Source organism: Mus musculus, chromosome 5 (genome assembly GCF_000001635.26).
Source record: "Mus musculus strain C57BL/6J chromosome 5, GRCm38.p6 C57BL/6J".
Taxonomy (NCBI): domain Eukaryota; kingdom Metazoa; phylum Chordata; class Mammalia; order Rodentia; family Muridae; genus Mus; species Mus musculus.
The window spans coordinates 45,513,448-45,520,228 of NC_000071.6; positions in this window are offsets into that span (position 1 = coordinate 45,513,448).

A 6,781-nucleotide genomic window follows, 5' to 3' on the forward strand; every position below is an offset into this window, starting at 1 on the left:
CCCAATATACAGAGCCTGCTGGTTCTGAAATAAGCTTTCGTCCTCTGCATGGATGATTTGCCTTTTGTGTTTTCCTTTTCCTTAACTTGTCCAGCTCTAGGTGAAGTAAATCCAACCGAGTCTCTCCCATACCTTTGTGTCTCCCTGCCCAGCTCACTGGTCTTGCCTGTAACCATGAGTGGATAACTATTTTCCGAATAGTTATCTGCAAGTGAGTGCAGGTGTCTGCAGAGGCCAGGGGAGGGTGCAGTTACAGGTGGTTGTGAGCCATCTAGTGTGGGTGTTGGGATGTGAAGTCATCCTTCTAGAAATGTAGGCCATGCTTTTAATTATTAAGCCATCTCTCCAGCCAATGGATAACTAGTTTTGAAAGTTACATTGTAAGACAAATAATAAAAATAAAAAAAGAAAGTTACATTGTGTTACTCTTAAGTTAGTCTGTAATGGGCTATGGAGCTGACTGTGCTGCACATTCCTATAGTGTAAACCACTACAGAGAAGGTGTCTCACAGTAATCTTCCCAAGACTGCTCTCCTGTTTTATGAGTGAAGAAATAAGAGTTAGAAAACCAAGAAGGGAATGCTTTATGCTCTGGATGCATCCACGAGAAATACATTGATGTGTTCTTTGTCAACTTACATCATGGTTCGACTAACTGGGTATTAGATTTGAAAACAAAAAAACAAAAACAACACAAAAGGAAAAATATGTCACTAAGTGTCACTACTCTAGAGGCAGTAGGACTTGGGAGACTAGAGAATGAGGCTGACTAAAGTCTCAAGTGATAGCTAGCAAACTTTATTCTGAGCCTCAGACAAATTATACTGAGGGTCAACGGGAGTCATCTGAGTGACGTCTCATGAGTTCAAGCTGCACACAATCACAAGGACAGGGCAGGGGTCCATAGAGGAATGTAAAGGATAGTTTAAACATTTCATTAACAACAGCAAGCAACGAGTAATCGAGTAATGAGCAGTAAATTCTCCTATCCACTGCACTAGGGAGGGCATGAAAATGCATTTCCTAGAGAAACTCTGTGTTTTAGCCTGAGATCACAAGACTCTTGTCTTCTTGGAGTGCTCTCACAAGCACTTAGAATTCTCCTTACATGAATCTATTCCTGGATCATGTTCTGACAACTAATTAATTTGTTGTTGTTGTCTTGGAAGAGTTGTGATTTCCATAAACAGGTTAAAGAGCTGGCTTTTGGGTGCCAGAGGCAGGCTGAAGAAAGCATCCTTCAGGTTGAGCATGGTGTGTGTGGTGGGCTCAGGGTGGAGAGGCTGCTCAGCAGGGTGGAAGGGTTTGGAACTGGGGGTGGAGGGGAGGTGAATATCCTTTATCCACTTATTTACCTCCCTCAAGTCCTGCACGGGTCAGTAGTCACAGGAATGAGGCTTTTTGACTGGAAGGAGGTAGGTGTTTCATGCTTGTTGACAAGGGATCAGGCTTCCAGCTTCCTAGAGCCAGGTGATGTGTGGGGTTATCCACAGTGGGTCTCTCTTGGCATTGGATATTGTCTGATGTGAACTGGGAGAGCCCCAACCTTTAATTGAAGTATGATTGGGGCCCTCTGATGGGCTAGTCTAATTGGATTTCTCTGTCTGGAAACTGGAGCAATGGGCTTGGTGAGGGCATTGGCTGAAGGAACAACTTGTATTCTTCTAGAGCCAGGGTCAACACATAGATAGAGCCATTCTTTTTTGTTTGTTTGTTTGTTTTTTCGAGACAGGGTTTCTCTGTGTAGCTCTAGCTGTCCTGGAACTCACTCTGTAAACCAGGCTGGCCTCGAACTCAGAAATCCGCCTGTCTCTGCTTCCCAAGTGCTGGGATTAAAGGCGTATGCCACCACTTTCCGGCTAAATACGGCCATTCTTATGCAGCACTTCCACTCCCTCTGAGCCAGAATGGATTCAGGCTCCCATTTTGGTGAGGAGATCTCTCCCGAGCAGAGGGATAATCACAAAAGAGTGAGTTACGTGTCCCACTCCCAAGTTTACCTTTCTTCCGGTAGTCCATGGATAGGGCTTAGTGCCCCTTGTCCTTTGTACCCATGTTTGTCAATCTGGCAGTGGCCCCAGTGGTTGTTTTAAAATGGAATGTTGTGCGTCAGTGTCCACTAGAAAATCTATTGGTTTCCTCTTCACCTTCAAGGTTACCCAGGGCACATGGAGCTGGGTTGAGCCCTGCCACCCTTAGTCACTGACTTCTGCTTATTCCAGGACTTTGGGTCTTCTATTGGAGCATTTATTTTCCTAATGGCCCATTTCTTTGCAATAAGGACATTTGTCTTTCTTCAGTTGTCACTTGGACCTGAGATTCCCCACCAGTTGTACCCTACTTACCTTTTTTCTGAGTCATGTCTCTCAATCCCCTGTTGTCCTTGTGGTCTTGGTTGGCAGCAGCTAATATTATTTTGGTCAGTCCTTTATTTTGTCTCTCCTGGGGGATTTTCCTATTGTTGTAGACTTTTTCTGCTATAGCTACCAGCTCTGACAACTGTTTGCCTTTAAACCCCTCCAAGTGTTGGAGTTTTTGCTGAATGTCAGGGACTCTCTAGTTAACAAAAGCCACATTCACAGCTGATTGGTTTTCCTCTAGCTTTAGGATCAAAAGGGGGATATGTGTTCTGTAGGCCTCTATGTGTCTTTCTAGAATCCTCCCAGGGCTCTCATCCTTTCCCTTGGATAAATAGGGCCACCCAGCAGCCTCTCCGAGCCCATTAGAATCTGGTGGTGGTCCCAATGTTTCTCCTTACCTCCATCAGGGTTAGAATCCAAGTCAGGACGAATCAAGGGAAAGGCTGCATCAATATCAGCCTGAACTTGGGTGGGGGTCCTGTTTGCCCCGGAACCAACTTCTGTGTGGCAACCACAATCCTTTCCCTTTCTTCTATGGTAAAGAGGATCTGAAGCAGTTACTGATAGTCACCCCAGGTGGGCCAGTGAGTCAGCATGACTGAGTCTAGAAGAGCTGGAAGAGCTGATGGCCTTTCCGAAAATGGGGGTGGAGGGGGCTGCATCTTCCAATTATACAGGTCATTACTAGCAAAAGGCAAATAAGTCATAAACTGTCTCCCCAGAGGATCTGAGGGTCCTATGGCCCTGAGGGGTAGGGTGGTGGTCTGGTCAGCCTAATGAGAAGCTGAGTCACCTCTCTGGGGTATGGGGTGGAGAACGGGAGGAAGTAAGGCCGACCCCCAGGGCGCAGCCGGTAGCAAACCATTCCATCCAAACAGGGGTCTTTCCACTAAATACAAGGCACTTGGTCTGGGTGACCGAAGACTTCATTAGCTACAGCTTTTACCTGGTCAATGATGGGCAGATGGAAGGTCATCTCCTTGGAACGGCCAACTTTAAAGATGGGCTATTTATTCCTTTAAAAGCTGATGGGATTATTGGAATGGGACAACCAGCCCTGAATCCTCCCCAACTTGGCAGGAGTTGCTAAAATGGCCCAGAATGGCTACAGGCAACATCCTGAACCGCTACTTTATAGCCTATCGTGGCGTCAGCCTGGCTCAGGCCAGTTTACTCCTTTCAGCATGATGATGTATACCTGTGATCTCAGCACTCAGCGGGTAGAGGCAAGACTGCTAGATTCAGGTCTGCCTGGGCTGCAGAGTGAAGCCCTACCTCAGAAAAACAAGCCAACCAAGTCAGAGGGGAGAACACAGAAGTTGGACTTTTTGGGGAAAAAAAAACTTATACAATAATTTTGTAGCAGCTTTATTTGTGATAGCCCCAAATTAGATACAACCCAAATGTTCTGCAATGGGTAAATGGTTAAACAAACCATTATTACCATAGGATTTTACTCTGCAGTGGAAAGGAACAAACTACTAATATATGCAAATATATGCAACTTAGATGAACTTTGGGGCAAAACACACACACACCAGTTAATCTTAAAATGCCTTTGCTAACTCAGTGACTGGACACTGCTAAACCTCTTCTGCTACCACAGGCATAATTGGGTAGAGTGGCCATTGGCCACTCAAAAAACCAAAAACTCACAAGGCTGGTTGGCATTATCTCCTACAGTTACACCCAGCTTCTTTCCCTGCTCTCCTGATTCTGCCTGTATCCACCTTTGCAACTCTAAGTGCTCCCTCCATCCTCAGTCATTGGTCACAACTCTAAGTGCACCACACCACACACCCCCCCTCCCCCGTCCTCAGTCATTGGTTGCCAGTGTCTTTATTGATGGATCAAGAACCAATTGAGGAACAGGACCTTAGCATCAGAACCAATACTTACATCAGGGGACCAGACCTAACTTTCTATTTCCCAGAATTAGGCAAGTCAGCTACTAGAACAACTGTAGGCTTATGTATGCACATCAACATAGGAAAGCCAAGTGGTTTTATGAGGATAGAAATAATAACAGCTAACAACTCTCATAGGGCAACCTGTTAGTTTAGCCAACAGTTTTGCATCTGTTGAGGCTGCAGATGGCCGTAAAAATAACTTTTATTCACCTGGTGGAACTGTTGTCTCAAAGACTTACTGCCTCTGCTAACCTAGGCCTAGTCCTGGAAGCTTCTAGCCTCCATACAGTCTTACCTAGGCCTTGAGTGTTTTTAGCCTCCGAGACTTGCTGCTGTATGGGGTCACCATTTCTAGCTCTTTCTAAGTTCTGTTGGCTGGTTCAACTCAGCTGTTCTGGCTCAAACTCATCTCTAGGCTGACTGATTCATTCAGGTTTCCTTCTCTCAGCCTCTCCCGAATTGTTCTGCTTTGCCTAATACTAACTCTAGGAATCTGTTCAATTCTTCTGGTTCCTTCTCATTCTCTGGCTCATTGTGTATTTACCTGTGTCTATCTAGCTTGTTCTCTCTTCAACCTGTGTAAAACTCTCCTGGTAAACTGCCTCTCTCCCCCCTCCCTCTCCCCCTCCCCTCTCCCTCTCCCCCCCTCCCTGCACTGCTCTCTTAAGTAGCTTCCCTTTTCCTCTTCTCATCCTATTCTGTCAAAATCTTTCTCTGATTCATTTATTTGTCTCAATTAGACATCACTTACAAACTAACTTTACCTTCATTATTTAGGATTAAAGGTGTGTCCAAAGGGCATGTCTGTATTCCAGCCAGAGGGATTAAAGGTGTGTGCTAAGGCTGAGCCACACAACAACTAGAAACACAGCCTCACTGTTCACAATGTGATCAAATATCCTGCAACAGATGACTGTTCTGAAGAAATCTCTACATGGTCCTTTCTTTTGTCACAACGTTGCAAGATAATGCCAGAATGAATGTGAACAGTTCTGATGGTATCCACCTCACACATACATAGACCCAGCACCTCCTCATCTGTGCTCAGAGCATGGTTGAGACAAGTTAGTTAAGTGTCAGACTCAAGAAACTGCTGCCATGGGCCCACTGCAGCCTGGGCCAATCCAGTGCTGAGATGCAGCCTTCCCAGCCCGAGCTCAGCCATCTGCTCAAGCCTCTGCGCTTATTTTTCAGTCAACAAGTGTTTCTCTATATTTGCTAGACAGAGTTCTGGATGTTGGGCATATAGATAACTAAAACCTGACTAACCCCGCAAAGTATTTCTTTAGGTTTTTTTTTCTAGAAAGGTCTTCCATTTAAATTTTCATTCCAAATGAGATCTCTTTAGAGAGGCCCTCCACATCAAAGAGCACTTAGCTGTCCACTCCCAAGCATTTTCCCTCAGTACTTATCTCTACAAATAATGCTGTATGTATTTATGAGGTTTTTCTTCCTATTTGGGGTATTTACTACTATGTCTAGATTATTAAACATGCCTATCTGGAAACTAGAAGGACTCAGTTAAGTTGAAGGGACACTAGTCCACTTGAGCATGGCTCTGGCAATCCTTGTTCGGCTCCTCCATTTCCTCTGCTTTACTAAGAACTGTTAGATTGTGTTCCTAAAGCTAGCCACCGAGGTTTGTTCACTTATTTGGCCACTTCCTGAGGCTGACTACCAAGGTGAAGATATCATCGTATTGAAGTCCAGCAATGAAAAGTCCCCGTTGGCTCACCTAATTAACTTGTCCAACTAAAATTGAACACATCATTCTAACACAGGGGTTCCCTTTATACCATTATAAATGTCCATTTTACTATGTGCCGCATCTGTCTCCTCTCTATCTAGAGGCAGTCTTTTATCCTCCAGTGACAAATACCACTCCCCATCCTTCTCTTCTCCTTCATCCTGTCTCCTGTCACTTATTCCCTACCCTCTGTCTAGGGCAAGGAAATCTTTCGGCGAAAACTTGGTCAGCTGATAATTTTTCTTTTTTTTTTAAGTGTTGTAAAATTAAACAACAACGACGACAACAAGGCTATTTGGCTTCTGAATTAGTGAACAGGCAAACATTAAAGCCGTTATGAAAACAGATGCAGTCACTTTCCCTCCGGTGTTATCATATACGATTAGAAAAGTGCCAGGAACACTGGTATCCTTCAGGATGTCACCTCACGCCAGAATTTAGAGGGAACTTGTGTTGTTCCAGCCAGAACAAGTGACTAGATTGGCATTTGGTACATCTCAAGCCCTTAATCACCCTAGAATGAACTGATGACTCATTTTTCTAAAGGAGCGCAGAAAAGACTCGGCTAAGGTCTTTAGGGACAGCCCAAGGGCTTGGCTGGAGGCAGGGAGGCCAGCGCCCTTGTTCGGTCTCTGCAAGTGACTGGTTTAAACCAGTCCCAGCATTTAGTATTTAGGTCAAAAAAGAGTAAACCCAGGTCGGCTATAAATTGGGCAGACCGCACAGAAACAAGGATGATGGTAAATCCTTTCTCCGGGCGAATA